Below are 6766 nucleotides of genomic sequence, written 5' to 3' on the forward strand. Positions count from 1 at the left end.
TGAAGGTCCAGGATTGCAGCCTTTAATATGGATTACAATTCAATGTATAGAAAACTAAAATCCTCGCAACCTCATGATAAATGGAGGGAAGATGGACATTCTCAAGGATTTCATCTTGCTTAGATACACAATCAATGCTCACGGAAGCAGCAGTCAACAGATCAGACAACACATTGCATTGGGTAAATCTACTCCACCAGGCCTCTTTACAGTGCTGAAAAGCAAGGATGTCACACTGAAGACTGAGATGTGCCTTACCCAAGTCATTGTATTTTCAGTCACCTCGTATGAATGTGAAAGTTGGATAACTAACAAGGAAGACGAAAGATGAATTGATACAATTTAATTACTGTGCTGGTAGAGAAAGTTTAAAGTATTGTGGACTGCCAAACAAACAAACAAACAAATCTCTCTTGAAATAAGTACAGCCAGAAGGCTCCTTAGCAGCAAGGATGGCCAGACTTAGTCTCCTGTTCTTTGAACATGCTATGAGGAGAGAACAGTCCCTGAAAAAAGGACTTGGTAAAGTAGAGGGACAGCAAAAAAAAGAAGTCCTGAGACAAGATGAATTGACACAGTGGCTGCAACAATAGGCTCTGTGGTAGTTACATAATCTATTATCAATTTGAGAGTATTTAGAATGAAGGGGTGGAGTTTAGCCTATCAATCAGGTCACAGCTAGATGACCTCATTTGGAGGGGTTAACGAGGTAAATAGCTCGCTGGAGATGGGACACACCCACACTCCCTGCTTGGCATGCTTGCTGACAAGAAACATGGAGCTACGCTAGTGCCCTGAGCTGGAGGAGCCACGCAGAGACCCCTGCTAGCACTGAGATACTTACACCGCCACTGGATCCACAAGAATTCCCACCCACTAACCTGTGATCTTCCTGCATTCCGTGTCATTGCATGTGTTTCATGAGTCTGAGGAGGACATTATAGATTGGTATTAGAGATAGGGGCTAATATCCGACGTACGGACTTGATCTGAACTGGGCTGGGATGTTTTCTCAATATTTAATTGCTCTTGTATACAAAGCTTTCTAATACACATATGAGTGTCTCTATGAATTTGTTTCTCTAGTCTACCCAGACTAACACAGATAGTCTCTTTACATGCCATTTCTTTAGAGACAATGATCCCTCTGCCACCCTCCTCTTGTGGTGCTGGGATAAGAGGAGAGGAGGTGGAGAGCTGGAAGGTCCTCCTTCTGAGGCACTACTCGAACACATTCTGTCTCTAGCTGATGTGGGGGTCTGGTCTTCTCTCTTGGTCCGGTTAGGTCTGTTTTCTCTTCCCTAACACCTCAACCCAATTTTGACCTTCACTAGTTTTAAAGATGTCTCAGTCATAGTCTTACTTTCATAAAAGGTTTTTTAGTAATTTCCCCAGTCAGACTCTGAACTCATGTCTCTATTGTACTGCCCACATCTCTCAACTGAGCATGGTTTAGCAGAACTAAAGCCTGGCCCTCTTCTTGCCTAGCCATGCTTCCTTCGGAATAAACTTCAGCCCAGCTGCCTGCACGGCGGTGCCTCCTAGAGCACTCTGCAGAGCGTGGAGCAGAAGCCCACAGGTTTAAGCCTTGCCTTTACCTTATCAAGGTAAAGTAGTACCCTTCTCAAGGACACTGGTACAGAGAAGGATGATTGGGACACAACTCTCTCCCTGCCTCTTTCACGATGTTTTCTGTCCACAAACCACTGAGATAAGACTCGATGTTAGAATCCCCGGGACTGAAGATGGTGCTCAGTGGCTAACCAAAAGGGTGAAGATTTCTTTCACCCAGGATCACCTGCAAAGAAAAGCCTGGTGATTTACTCCCCCCCTCCAAAACAAAAACAACCCAGCTATTGGAGGCTGTATTTTGGTACACATGGGGTCACCAGGAACCAGAACTGAATGAATCGTACCTGGTGGTTTTTTCCTGTGTTGCCTGGACTTCACCTATAACAAGGTCTCTCATCACGTCCTCCCGGTCTGGCTCTTGATATGGTAATGGTGCTAACAGAACTTAGAAAGGTCCTTTTTTCTGGCTTTTAAAATATTGTCAATGCTCTTTTCTTTCTTACTCTTTATTTTTATCTTTATAGCATTATCATAATCGTTTTCATCTTTCTGTTCCATTTTGGTTTTGGCTAAGTTTCCCAGTTTATGAGGGACAGAAGGAATGGATGCACAGAGACAATAACGGATTTATCAGGAATGGGGTTAGGGAGGGTGAGGGGAAATTGGGGAGCAATCAATGGATGCGGGAGCAGGGAGGGAGCATTAGAATTGTTTGTGATTGTGTATATACAACTTTTTAAAAGCAATCTAACTATGGAAGTGTATGATAGGTGAATATTATATCAAGAAACTACTAAACAAGAAGGACACCCAACTTGACCCATGGTTACCTTGGGTGAAGGAGGAAGCGCTTTGGCTTGGAGGCGTGGAGTTCATTTTCATGATGGTGGCACCCTTTGTAACAGGATATCAATAATGGCTGTACAACACGGAGGGTATAATCAATGGCATTCAATTATGCATAGAGAAATTGCTGAATGGGAGAATGTCTTGTGTATATTTTTTTCCGCAATTGAAAAATAATTACATGAACAATAAGTACAAGGAAGACGAAAATATTCTACAACTGATTGTGATATGCCACTGAATTGTATGATACATGGATGAAGTGGTAATAAACTGTTTTTAAAAAAAGAAGAAAAATCCTTTTCTCTACTCACAAAGTTTGGCTTTCAAGTCTATTGTCCTGGGAAGAAATTGAAAATCTTATTTTGTCTGTCAATAGCTGAATATTAACCTGCTCTCCACCCCACTACCCCCCCCACACACACACATTATTCTGGCTATAACAATCCAAAGCTTACATCATCACCCCCTCTCTGGCTCATATCTAAGTTCTCAAGATGCTTCGGGATCCCTGGGGGAACGGTTGTATGCCTCTGAAAGAAAAGCATGTAAAAAGACAGCTCTTGAGTCAATTCTCAGTGATGAAAGTCCCATGTAGGCAGCATGGAACTGCATGCCTGTGGCTTTCAATGACTTATTTTCTGGAAGTCAGCCGATCTTCCAGGTACATCTGGGTGGACCCGAGCCTCGAACCTTTTGGTTCGCAGCTAATGTATTAACCATCTGTCCCACCGATAGACAAAAGAGAAAACCATCCAATGTGAACAGAGGTCTGTGCGGGGAGAGTGTGAGTGGCACAGGAATACATTCCATCGGGTCACCCCACGACATGGACAAACCTAGATGAGAATCTCGGCTCTGCTACTTATTTGTTGAGCTTCTGCGTAGGTCAACATCTCTAAGCTTTTGGCTCTCTCGTTTGTAGCACAGAAAAAACAAATATCACAGAAAAAATCCACACAAATATCTCCACATTTGTGAGGATGAAATAAGGCTGTGTATGTATCTATTAATAGGAGGAGCCCTGGTGGCCTTGTGGTAACTCGTTGGACTTCTAACTGCAAGGCCAGCAGTTCAAAAGCACAGGTCTGCTCCAGGGGAGAAAGATAAGGCTTTCTGATTCTATAAAGAATTTCAGTCTTCAGAAGCAACAAAGCCCACGTGGAAGAAGCACACCAGCCTGTGTGATCACGAGGTGTTGAAGGGATCAGGTATCAGGTATCTAAGACCCAGTATAAAACCATAACCAAGGTGAATGGGAGGGGGCATGGAGCAGAGACCCAATGCCCATCTGTAGACAATTGGACATCCCCTCACAGAGGGATCCTAGGGAAGAGATGAGCCAGTCAGGCTGCAGGATAGCACCAATGTAACACACAATTTTCCCCTAGCTCTTTGGTTCTTCCTTCACCCCACTATCATGACCTCATTTCTACCTTACAAATCAGATTAGACCAGAGCATGCACACTGCTACAGATAAGAGCCCGAAACACAGTGAATCCAGGACAGATAAACCCCTCAGGGCCAACAAGGAGAGTAGAGATACCAGGAAGATTAGGGGAGGATGGGGGAGAAAGGGGGAATTGATCACAAGTATTAAATTAGAACCCCCCTCCCAGGGGAACAAATAATGGAAAAGTGGGTGAGGGGTGATGGAGGATGATGTAAGATATGGAAAAAATAATCTATAACTTATCAAGTGTTCATAAGGGAGGGTGGGTGGGGGAGGCAGGGGAAAGAAATGGGGAGCTGATACTAGGACTCAAGTGGGAAAATGATGATGGCGGCTTATGTGCAAATGTGCTTGACACATTGGAGGAATGTATGGGTTGTGATAAGAGTTTGAGTATTTTTAAAAAACAAAATCAAAATAAAACAGCAAAAAAATTTTTTAAGTAACTGCCTAGAAAAGAATGATGGCAGCATATGTACAAACATGCCCGATACAATTGATGTATGGATTGTAATAAGCATGGTAAGAGCTCTAAGTAAAATTATTTTTTTAAAAAAGAAAGACAAGAAAGAAAAAAAAGAATTGCAGTCTTGAAAACTTATAGGGGTTTACCATGTCCTAAAGCATTGCTATAAGTCGGAACTGACTTGATGGCAGGCAGCACGAATCACATATACAGATGTGTAAGAACAGGTACTGCCACTAGGGATGCAGTTTATAAGTGTACAGGCTTATTCTGAACAAAACCTGTTTAACCCTGCCTCTGCAATCATGGGGCTGCACACGCTCATCCTCGCTTCATTGGAGTGTCTTCCAAAATAAAGAAGGTACGACCCCACAGAGCGGCTCCCTAGGACTAGTTATTCTGCTCAGAAGGGTGTGCCGATGATTTGGATGAGCCCAATGGTAGTCTTGAACTCATTAGTGAACTGCATTGGTGAAAGAAAGGCCAGGCAAGTTGACGAAGTAAGTTTCCATCCCGGACAATGCACTTGCTCATTCTTTGGGAGGTGCCGGGCTGTCCTGTGTGAATTTCATTGGGACACCTTGCCCTCGCCACTCTACATTACTGAATGTGCCTCTTCCAACTCCTTTTTGTTTCCCAGACTCGACCATTTAAAAGGAACACAATGAGTCCTTTGAGGATGCCAACAGTGTCCTTTTGATGTCGTGTAAATCAAAGAGTTCAGAACTCCTCCAAGAAGAATTGGAGAGAAGGAAACACTCCCTTCCGAAGTGTCTAGATAGGCCCAGGTGAAGAATATGCCTCGACCCAGCACATTCACATTTTGATATTTTTGTTTATCACAAGGGTTTCTGTGATCTCATAGCTATGTTTGTTGACTTACCCTGGTATGAACTACTTCGTGGAATTCCTGGCACATAGTAGCTGCTCTTATTTTATCAGTAACATATATGTCTGATCACATGTCTGCGAATGCATTTACAAACTCACCTACACACTCACATTTAGAATGTGAACATGTGTACTAGTGTTTCTATCATGTTATTGATTTTACTATTAGGCACCATCAAATTGGTTTCTACTCAGAGAACCCACATATAGCAGATTGAAACTCCCTAGTCTCGACCAATCTTCATAACTCTTATGTTGGGGCCCACTGTTGAGGCCAATTTTGTAAGTTCATCTCATTGGTGGGCTTCCTCCTTAGTGTGGATCCTCTCCTTTGCCCAGCATGCTGTCCTTCCCCAGGCACTGGACTCTCCTGACAACATGACCCAAGGACATGAGCTGAAGTCTTGCCATCCTTGCTTCTAAGAGAGCATTCTGCTGCGCTTCTTCCACGATAGATTTTCTTTCCATTGAATGTTCAAAATACTGTGCACTGCCAGAAAAACAAACAAAGAAATCTGTCCTTTTACACATAGTATTCTCCAATTAATATTTTAGTCTCTGCTCAGGATTAAGTTCAACTGATCCTGCTGATGTGAGAAATTATTGCTCACCAGCTTGTTAAACCGAATTCCTTTATCAGCGTCTTGCTTCTTCTTGGTTCCTGCCAAGTTTCATAGTCTGCAGAATCTTAGAGCGCTTAAAGTTATCTTTATCAGGTGAAGGTGGGTCATTCATTAGTTTGAACTGTGGAGAAGCTAGATATGAAGAAAAGGAAGGAAGAAAGAGAGAGAGGAGAGAGGGAGGGCCAGCACGACAGGAGCAGGAGAGGAGGGGGTGGAAGAAAGACTCAAACGTAGCTTCTCCCAAAAATGTTGATTCTGTCTTGACTGACCGGTGTAAAGGGCACTGTGATGCTTAGGTAGTAGACGTTTTCTCACCATGTAGTGAATGAGCACACAGTGCAGAGATTGCCTGTCTGATAGACTCTTCAGATCTCTTAGATGATTCATTCACTGAATGGGCTCCCTGAGCTTCTGCAGAGTGGCATTCAATTATGACTCTGTGACCTACACAGACAAGTCTTGTCCTTCTGAGAAAGGTCTTTTGATACAAAGTGGTATAGCTATCAGGAGGATGTATAGGTTCTTACCTATCCCAGGGGAAGGTAAAGTTGTTTTTTGTTGGTAAAAGATCAGACAGCAAATATTTTAGACTTAACTCTTGTGATCGTCACCACAGGCAGCCATAGACAATACATAAGTGAGTGAGCCAATAAAATTATTTATAGGCGCTAAAATTGAAATTTTACCTAACTTTTCACTTGTCATAAAATAGAATCCTTTGGTTCTTTTTTAAAAGGCTTTAGAAATGAGAGCTAACAAACAAGAGTGGGCTTATTTGGCGCTGGGGCTATGATTTGCTGACTACCTGCTGTGGAAGTTGCATAATTTCATGTCAACTTGATCAATAAGTGAAGGGGTGGGGGCTAGCCTGTCAGTCAGGTCACTCCCTGAAGATGCCTCCTTGTGGGTGGCAT

The sequence above is a fragment of the Tenrec ecaudatus genome, chromosome 9 (genome assembly GCF_050624435.1).
Source record: "Tenrec ecaudatus isolate mTenEca1 chromosome 9, mTenEca1.hap1, whole genome shotgun sequence".
NCBI classification, from domain to species: Eukaryota; Metazoa; Chordata; class Mammalia; order Afrosoricida; family Tenrecidae; genus Tenrec; species Tenrec ecaudatus.